Source organism: Triticum dicoccoides, chromosome 2A (assembly GCF_002162155.2).
Source record: "Triticum dicoccoides isolate Atlit2015 ecotype Zavitan chromosome 2A, WEW_v2.0, whole genome shotgun sequence".
NCBI lineage: Eukaryota > Viridiplantae > Streptophyta > Magnoliopsida > Poales > Poaceae > Triticum > Triticum dicoccoides.
The window spans coordinates 120,985,472-120,993,828 of record NC_041382.1 but is presented as its reverse complement, the minus strand read 5'-3'; positions in this window follow the sequence as shown (position 1 = coordinate 120,993,828).

Below are 8,357 nucleotides of genomic sequence, written 5' to 3'. Positions count from 1 at the left end.
TCCGACGATGAGCTAAGCTTACGCTGGAGCTCAAGGTTGGAGAGGATGAGGAAAGGGTTGGTGTAAAGAAGCCAGACGGGCCCTAGTCCCTTTATAAAGGCAATAAATATCAAACACCTCCCCCTCGACCTTGAAACCTGCCTATTCTTAAGGAATCATGCCAACCGGACGGTTGGAATCCCCACGCCCGCGTTGATGAGGATCCCGCAATAAGGGGACACGATCTCTGCTTTGACAAGACGTGCCAATGAAACCGCGTCTTGGAACGTGGAACAGCGAGGGAAGAGAAAAAACACAGTTCGATATAATAACCAGGTGGTGACGTGATATCACGTCACAGAAAAATTGTCAGCAGATCAGACTCATAAAATATTGTTTCCTCTGTGGTGGTGTGTGGTATTTGTTTTGTAGAGCCGGATACGCTCGTTGCGTCCGAGGACTGTTTAAAAGTGTTTGGAGAAAGAACCCGCCTTGCAATGTCGAAGAAAATTTACGCGCGAGACACTCGTCATTGAAGCCTGGTTCAGGGGCTACTGAGGGAGTCCTGGATTAGGGGGTACTTGGGCGTCCAGACTATGGTACGTGGGCCGGACTGATGGAATGTGAAGATGCAAGACCGAAGACTCCCACCCGTGTCCGGATGGGACTCTCCTTGGCGTGGAAGGCAAGCTTGGCATCCCAAATATGAAGATTCCTTTCTCTATAACCGACTTTGAACAATCCTGGTCCCCTCCGGTGTCTATATAAACCGGAGGGTTTGGTCCATAGAGACGGAGACAATCGTAATCAGATAGGCTAGAATTCTAGGGTTTTAGTCATTACGATCTCGTGGTAGATCAAATCTTGTAACCCCCATACTCATTAATATTAATCTAGCATGACATAGGGTTTTACCTCCATCGAGAGGGCCCGAACCTGGTTAAACATTGTGTTCCATGTCTCCTGTTACCATTAACCTCAGACGCACAGTTCGGGACCCCCTACCTGAGATCCGCCAGTTTTGACACCGACAGGGGGCACCCTAGAACACATAAGTTGATTTTTTCAAGCCGTGTGCGGTGCCCCCCTCCACCATAATTCACCTCGGTCATATCGTAGCACTGATTAGGCGAAGCCCTATTCTGGTAGCATCATCAGCACCGTCATCACGCCATCGTGCTAACAAAGCTCTCCCTCGACACTTTGCTGGATCGTGAGTTCGTGGGACGTCACCGAGTTGAACGTGTGTAGATCATGGAGGTGTCGTACTTTCGGTTCTAGGATCGGTCAATCGTGAAGACGTACAACTACATCAAACGCATTGTCATAACGCTTCCGCTTACGGTCTACGAGGGTACGTGGAGAACACTCTTCCTCTCTCGTTGCTATGCATCACCATGATCTTGCGTGTGCATAGGAAATTTTTGAAATTACTACATTCCTCAACAGTGGCATCCGAGCCAATTCTATGCGTAGATGTTATATGCACGAGTAGAAAACAAAGGAGTTGTGGGCGTGGGTATATACATATTGCTTGTCGTCACTAGTTGATTCTTGATTCATCGGTATTGTTGGATGAAGCGGCTCATAACGACATTACGTGTATGCTTACGCGAGACTGGTTCTATCAACGTGCTTCACACACAGGTGGCTAGTGGGTGTCTGTTTCTCCAACTTTAGTTGAATCGGCTTCAATGAATAGGGTTCTTTCTGAAGATCAAAAAGCAATCACTGTACTGCGTTGTGTTTTTGATGCGTAGGTAAGAACGGTTCTTGCTCAGCCCGTAGCAGCCACGTAAAACTTGCAACAACAAAGTAAAGGACGTCTAACTTGTTTTTGCAGGGCTTGTTGTGATATGATATGGTCAAGACGTGATGAGATATAAGTTGCTGTATGAGATGATCATGTTTTGTTGAAGTTATCGGCAACTGGCAGAAGCCTTATGGTTGTCTCTTTATTGCATAAGATGCAAGCGCTAAATAATTGCTTTACTTTATCGCTATGCGATAGCAATAGTTGCAAGAGCAATAGTTGGCGAGACGACCATGTGATGACACGTTGATAGAGATCAAGATGATGGAGATCATGGTGTCCTACCGGTGACGATAGAGATCATGACGGTACTTTGGAGATGGAGATCAAAGGCGCAAGATGATCATGGCCATATCATGTCACATATTTTGATTGCATGTGATGTTTATCCTTTATGCATCTTATTTTGCTTAGTTCGGCGGTAGCATTATAAGATGATCTCTCACTAAATTTCAAGGTATAAGTGTTCTCCCTGAGTATGCACCATTGCGACAGTTCGTCATGCCGAGACACCACGTGATGATCGGGTCTGATAAGCGCTACGTTCACATACAATGGGTGCAAACCAGTTTTGCACACGCGGAATACTTGGCTTAAACTTGATGAGCCAAGCATATGCAGATATGGCCTCGAAACACTGGAGACCGAAAGGTCGAGCGTGAATCATATAGTAGATATGATCAACATAGTGATGTTCACCATTGAAAACTACTCCATCTCACCTGATGATCAGACATGGTTTAGTTGATTTGGATCACATGATCATTTAGATGACTAGAGGGATCTCTATCTAAGTGGGAGTTCCTAAGTAATATGATTAATTGAACTTTAATTTATCATGAACTTACTCCTGATAGTATTTGCATAACTATGTTGTAGATCAATAGCTCGCGATGTAGCTCCCCGTTTATTTTTGATATGTTCCTAGAGAAAAACTATGTTAAAAGATGATAGTAGCAATGATGCGGACTAGGTCCGTGATCTGAGGATTATCCTCATTGCTACATAGAAGAATTATGCCCTCGATGCACTGCTAGGTGACAAACCTATTGCAGGAGGAGATGCAGATGTTATGAACATTTTACAAGCTCGGTATGATGACTACATGATAGTTTAGTGCACCATGCTTTACGGCTTAGAACCGGGACTTCGAAAATGTTTTGAACGCCACAGAGCATATAAGATGTTCCAAGAGTTGAAATTGGTATCTCATACTCATGCCCGTGTCAAGAGGTATGAGACCTCTGACAGTACTTTGCCTACAAGATGGAGGAGAATAGCTCAACGAGTGAGCATGTGCTCAGAATGTCTGAGTACTACAATCACCCGAATCAAGTGGGAGTTAATCTTCCTGATAAGATAGTGATTGACAGAGTTATCTAGTCACTATCACCAAGTTACTAGAACTTCGTGATGAACTATAATATTCAAGGAATAACGGAAACGATTCCCAAAGCTCTTCGTGATGCTGAAATCGGTGAAGGTAGAAATCAAGAAAAAGAATCAAGTGTTGATGGTTGACAAGACCACTAGTTTCAAGTAAAAGGGCAAGGGAAAGAAAGGGAAGTTCAAGAAGAATGGCAAGCAAGTTGCCACTCCCATGAAGAAGTCCAAAGCTAGAAGTTCAAGAAGAATGGAAAGCAAGTTGCCACTCCCATGAAGAAGTCCAAAGCTAGACCCAAGCCTGAAACTGAGTGCTTCTACTGCAAAGGAAATGGTCACTGGAAGTGGAACTGCCCTATATAGTTGGCGGATAAGAAGGATGGCAAAGTGAACAAAGGTATATTTGATATACATGTTATTGATGTGTACTTTACTAGTGTTTATAGCAAACCCTCAGTATTTGATACTAGTTCAGTTGCTCAGAGTAGTAACTGATGACCCACAAGTGTAGTGGATCTATCGTAGTCCTTTCGATAAGAGTGTCGAACCCAACGAGGTGCAGAAGGAAATGATAAGCGGTTTTCAGCAAGGTATTCTCTGCAAGTACTGAAATTATCAGTAAAAGATAGTTTTGTGATAAGGTAATTGGTAACGAGTAGCAAGTAATAAAAGTAAATAAGGTGCAGCAAGATGGCCCAATCCTTTTTGTAGCAAAGTACAAGCTTGGACAAACTCTTATATGAATAAAAGCGCTCCCCAGGACACATGGGAATTATCGTCAAGCTAGTTTTCATCATGATCATATGATTCGCGTTCGGTACTTTGTTAATTTAATATGTGGGTGGACCGGTGCTTGGGTACTGTCCTTACTTGGACAAGCATCCCACTTATGATTAACCCCTATTGCAAGCATCCGCAACTACAACAGAAGTATTAAGGTAAACCTAACCATAGCATGAAACATATGGATCCAAATCAACCCCTTACGAAGCAACGCATAAACTAGGGTTTAAACTTCTGTCACTGTGACGGCCCAAGACCAGAGCTTCAGATGCCTTCCAGGGTTTCCGGGTTTCATCGTGTGATTTGTTTGGTTCTTTGCATCCATCTTTGCATCATGTGCATTGCATCATGTCATCATGCAACCCGTTCTAAAACCCAACTAAATAAGTGGCATGGATCTTTGATCCATTTAAATCGAGGGAGTTTGCATGGTGAAATTCTCTTTATAGCATATAAAAGTCTCCTACTATTATTAGGGAGCTACTGTAAATATTCCATTAACTTGGAATCACCCATCACACAATTGCATTACTCTTCAACTCTTCTTTTATCCGACTTAACTTCATATATTTTCCTTGTCATCTCTTTCTCAAGCCATACCCATGCATCATCACCCCTCACTTCCTTCTTCTTTCATTTCTTTGCAAGCGACCTTATTCCTCCTCCATTAATGTTCATCTTTTCCCTATAAATCTTGCCTTTTTCCTACACCCTCTCTGTCAGATTTCATCGCATTCGAAGTTGTTTTGGTCAAGTTCAAAAATGATTGAAGTTTGAGAATAATTCAAACTCTAATTATTTTTCTACCTTCTAAAAATGCTAGAGTAATTTATTCAAACCCTACATAAATCCAGGGTTCCAGATATATATTTATCTATCTCATATTCCTAAACAAAAAAACCCTGGATTTTCCCCTTTGTTGGTTGTTTATTTATATAAACAACAAGTTAAGAAAGGAAAGAATTTGGAAAGGAGAGGGAGCCCAGCAGCCGCACCAGTTGGCCAAGGCCCAGCTGGCGCCCTTCCCACTGAGCCGGCTCCAAGGCCCACTCCCCTGACCCACCTACCTAATCCTAACCTAGGCCCCGACCCTCTCTTTTGACCTCTCCCTCTCGCTCCCACCAGCGCCGCCAGGAGCCGAGATCCATCTCTCTCGCGCAGCAACCTCCCGATCCCATCGCTCCCTCACCCCTCGCTCCCTTTCCTTGATCCACCGCGCGCCGCCTCCCTTCGTTCTCCTCCTAGCGCCGCCACTTGCAGGGAGAGAGAGAGCTGCTTCGTCTCGTTCCCCTTTTCCACTCCTCGTCGCCGCAGTCCAGCCACCAGACCAGCCGGAGGCCGCCATTGCCATGGACGCCCGCAGGAGCGCCAACACCGTGTTGCGTCGCCCGCTTCCTGCAGCCCCTGCCGACGACCAGCGCCCGCCGTGGCCGTTGCCTCTGCCGCGCTGTGCAGGAGCTCTGCCGCAACCGCCAACCTCCCGTGAACCCTACCTCCGCGCCCGGGCTGCTCAGCCCTGCTTCGCCTTGCCACCGCGAGCACCGGATGTTCCGGTGAGCCCGCGCCAACCAGCAACCTCCTGCTGCCCTTGCCCCATGCTTTCACCACTCCTGTGAGCACCCCATCTACGAAACCTGCAGCCGTCGGAGGCGACCAGTTCATCGTGTCCTTTTGAACGCTATCAACCGAGGCCTTTTTGTGTTGTTCTGGATCTTGCCAAGGCCTTCTTGTTCTTGGATTTCGGCAAGCAGCATGAGGACCGAGGACTCGGAGCAACATGTACTTCAAGTTTCTCAGAGACCATGCAGATTCGCCAAGTACCACGACATCCAGAGCCCCTTGGAAATGTAAAGTTCGACTACCGTAGCGCCGAAGACCTTGGATGCTCGAACGAGTACCGAACGAAACGCCAAGTACCACTATCGCCGAGTACGACTACTACCACGATTGTGACGCCCCCGATTCAATCGTACACTAATCATGCATGCAAACGTGTACGATCAAGATCAGGGACTCACGGGAAGATATCACAACACAACTCTAAAATAAAATAAGTCATACAAGCATCATAATACAAGCCAGGGGCCTCGAGGGCTCGAATACAAGTGCTCGATCATAGACGAGTCAGCGGAAGCAACAATATCTGAGTACAGACATAAGTTAAACAAGTTTGCCTTAAGAAGGCTAGCACAAACTAGGATACAGATCGAAAGAGGTGCAGGCCTCCTGCCTGTGATCCTCCTAAACTACTCCTGGTCATCGTCAGCGGGCTGCACGTAGTAGTAGGCACCTCCGGTGTAGTAGTCGTCATCGGCGGTGGCGTCTGGCTCCTGGGCTCCATCGTCTGGTTGCAGCAATCGAGTAGAGATAGGTGGAAAAGGGGGAACAATGCAACCGTGAGTACTCATCCAAAGTACTCGCAAGCAAGGAGCTACACTACATATGCATGGATATATGTGTAAAGGGCCATATCAGTGGACTGAACTGCAGAATGCCGGAATAAGAGGGGGATAGCTAGTCTTATCGAAGACTACGCTTCTGGTCACCTCCGTCTTGCAACAGGTAGAAGAGGGTAGGTTGAAGTCCTCCAAGCAACATCACATAGCAATAATCCTACCCGGCGATCCCCTCCTCGTATCCCTGAGAGAGAGCGACCACAGGTTGTATCTGGCACTTGGAAGGTTGTGTTTTATTAAGTATCCGGTTCTAGTTGTCATAAGGTCAAGGTACAACTCCAAGTCGTCCAGTTACCGAAGATCACGGCTATTCGAATATATTAACTTCCCTGCAGGGGTGCACCAACTTACCCAACACGCTTGATCCCATTTGGCCGGACACACTTTCTCGGGTCATGCCCGGCCGCGAAAGATCAACACGTCACAGCCCCACCTAGGCTGAACAGAGAGGCCAGCACGCCGGTCTAAACCTAAGCGCCCAGGGGTCTGGGCCCATCGCCCATAGCACACCTGCGCGTTGCGTACGCGGCCGAAAGCAGAACTAGCCCCCTTAATACAAGAGCAGGCTTACGTTCCAATCCGGCGCGCGCCACTCAGTCGCTGGCGTCACGAAGTGCTTCGGCTGATACCACGACGTCGAGTGCCCATATCTTTCCCACGTAGTTGGTTAGTGCGTATAGGCTCGTACCCAACTCAGATCAAATACCAAGATCTCGTTAAGCGTGTTAAGTATCCGCGAATGCCGAATAGGGCCAGGCCCACCTCTCTCCTAGGCGGTCTCGACCTGCCCTGTCGCTCCGCCACAAAGATCCACTCGCGGGTGCTCCACCAGCCGACCCGACTTTAGTCTCCACATGTATCATGTATAAAGTATATAGTATATACCCGTGATCACCTCCCGAGTGATCATGGTCCGATAGTATAGCACGGCTGACGGACAAGAATGTAGGGCCACAGATGGAAATACTAGCATCCTATACTAAGCATATAGGATTGCAGGTAAAGGTATCAACAGTAGTAATAAGGACATGCTATGCATCAGGATAGGTATAATGGAAAGCAGTAACATGCTACACTACTCTAATGCAAGCAGTATAGAGTAGAATAGGCGATATCTGGTGATCAAGGGGGGGGGCTTGCCTGGTTGCTCTGGCAAGAGAGAGGGGTCGTCAACTCCGTAGTCGAACTGGGCCGCAGCAGCGTCGGTCTCGTAGTCTACCGGAGAGAAGAGGGGAAAGAAACAATGAATACCATGTAAACATAAGCATATCGATGCATGACATGACAAGTAACGATGCTAGGCGGGCCCTAACGTGGTATGAGGTGGTACCGGTTAAGGGGGGAAACATCCGGGAAAATATCCCCGGGGTTTCGTGTTTTCGGGCAGAGGAGCCGGAGGGGGAAAGTTGCGGGTTCGATAGGTTAGGGGTGTGTGGTGGACGAACGGACTGTGTATCCGGATTCGTCTCGTCGTTCTGAGCAACTTTCATGTTGAAAATATTTTAATCCGAGTTACGGATTAAAAGATATGATTTTCTAAAGATTTTATTAATTTCTGGAATTTAATTAATTATTTATCCCAACATTATCCAGAATAGTAAATGATGACGTCAGCATGACATCAGAGTGATGTCAGCAGTCAACGTTGACCATTGACCTGGTCAACCTGACGTGTGGGTCCAGTGGGACCCACCTGTCATTCTCTGTTTAGGTTAATTACAGATTAGTTAATTTAATTAGTGATTAGGTTAATCTAATCAGGATTAATTAACTTAATTAATTAATTAATTAATAACTAATTTTATTAAACCATTTTTATTTTTAATTATTATTTTTATTTTTAATTCTAATTCTCTTTTTTTAATAAAACGTTATGGGGCGTGGGGCCCCATTGTCATAGGGCCAATGGGGGCCTTAGCGTTACGGGCATGCGGGCGTGCGCC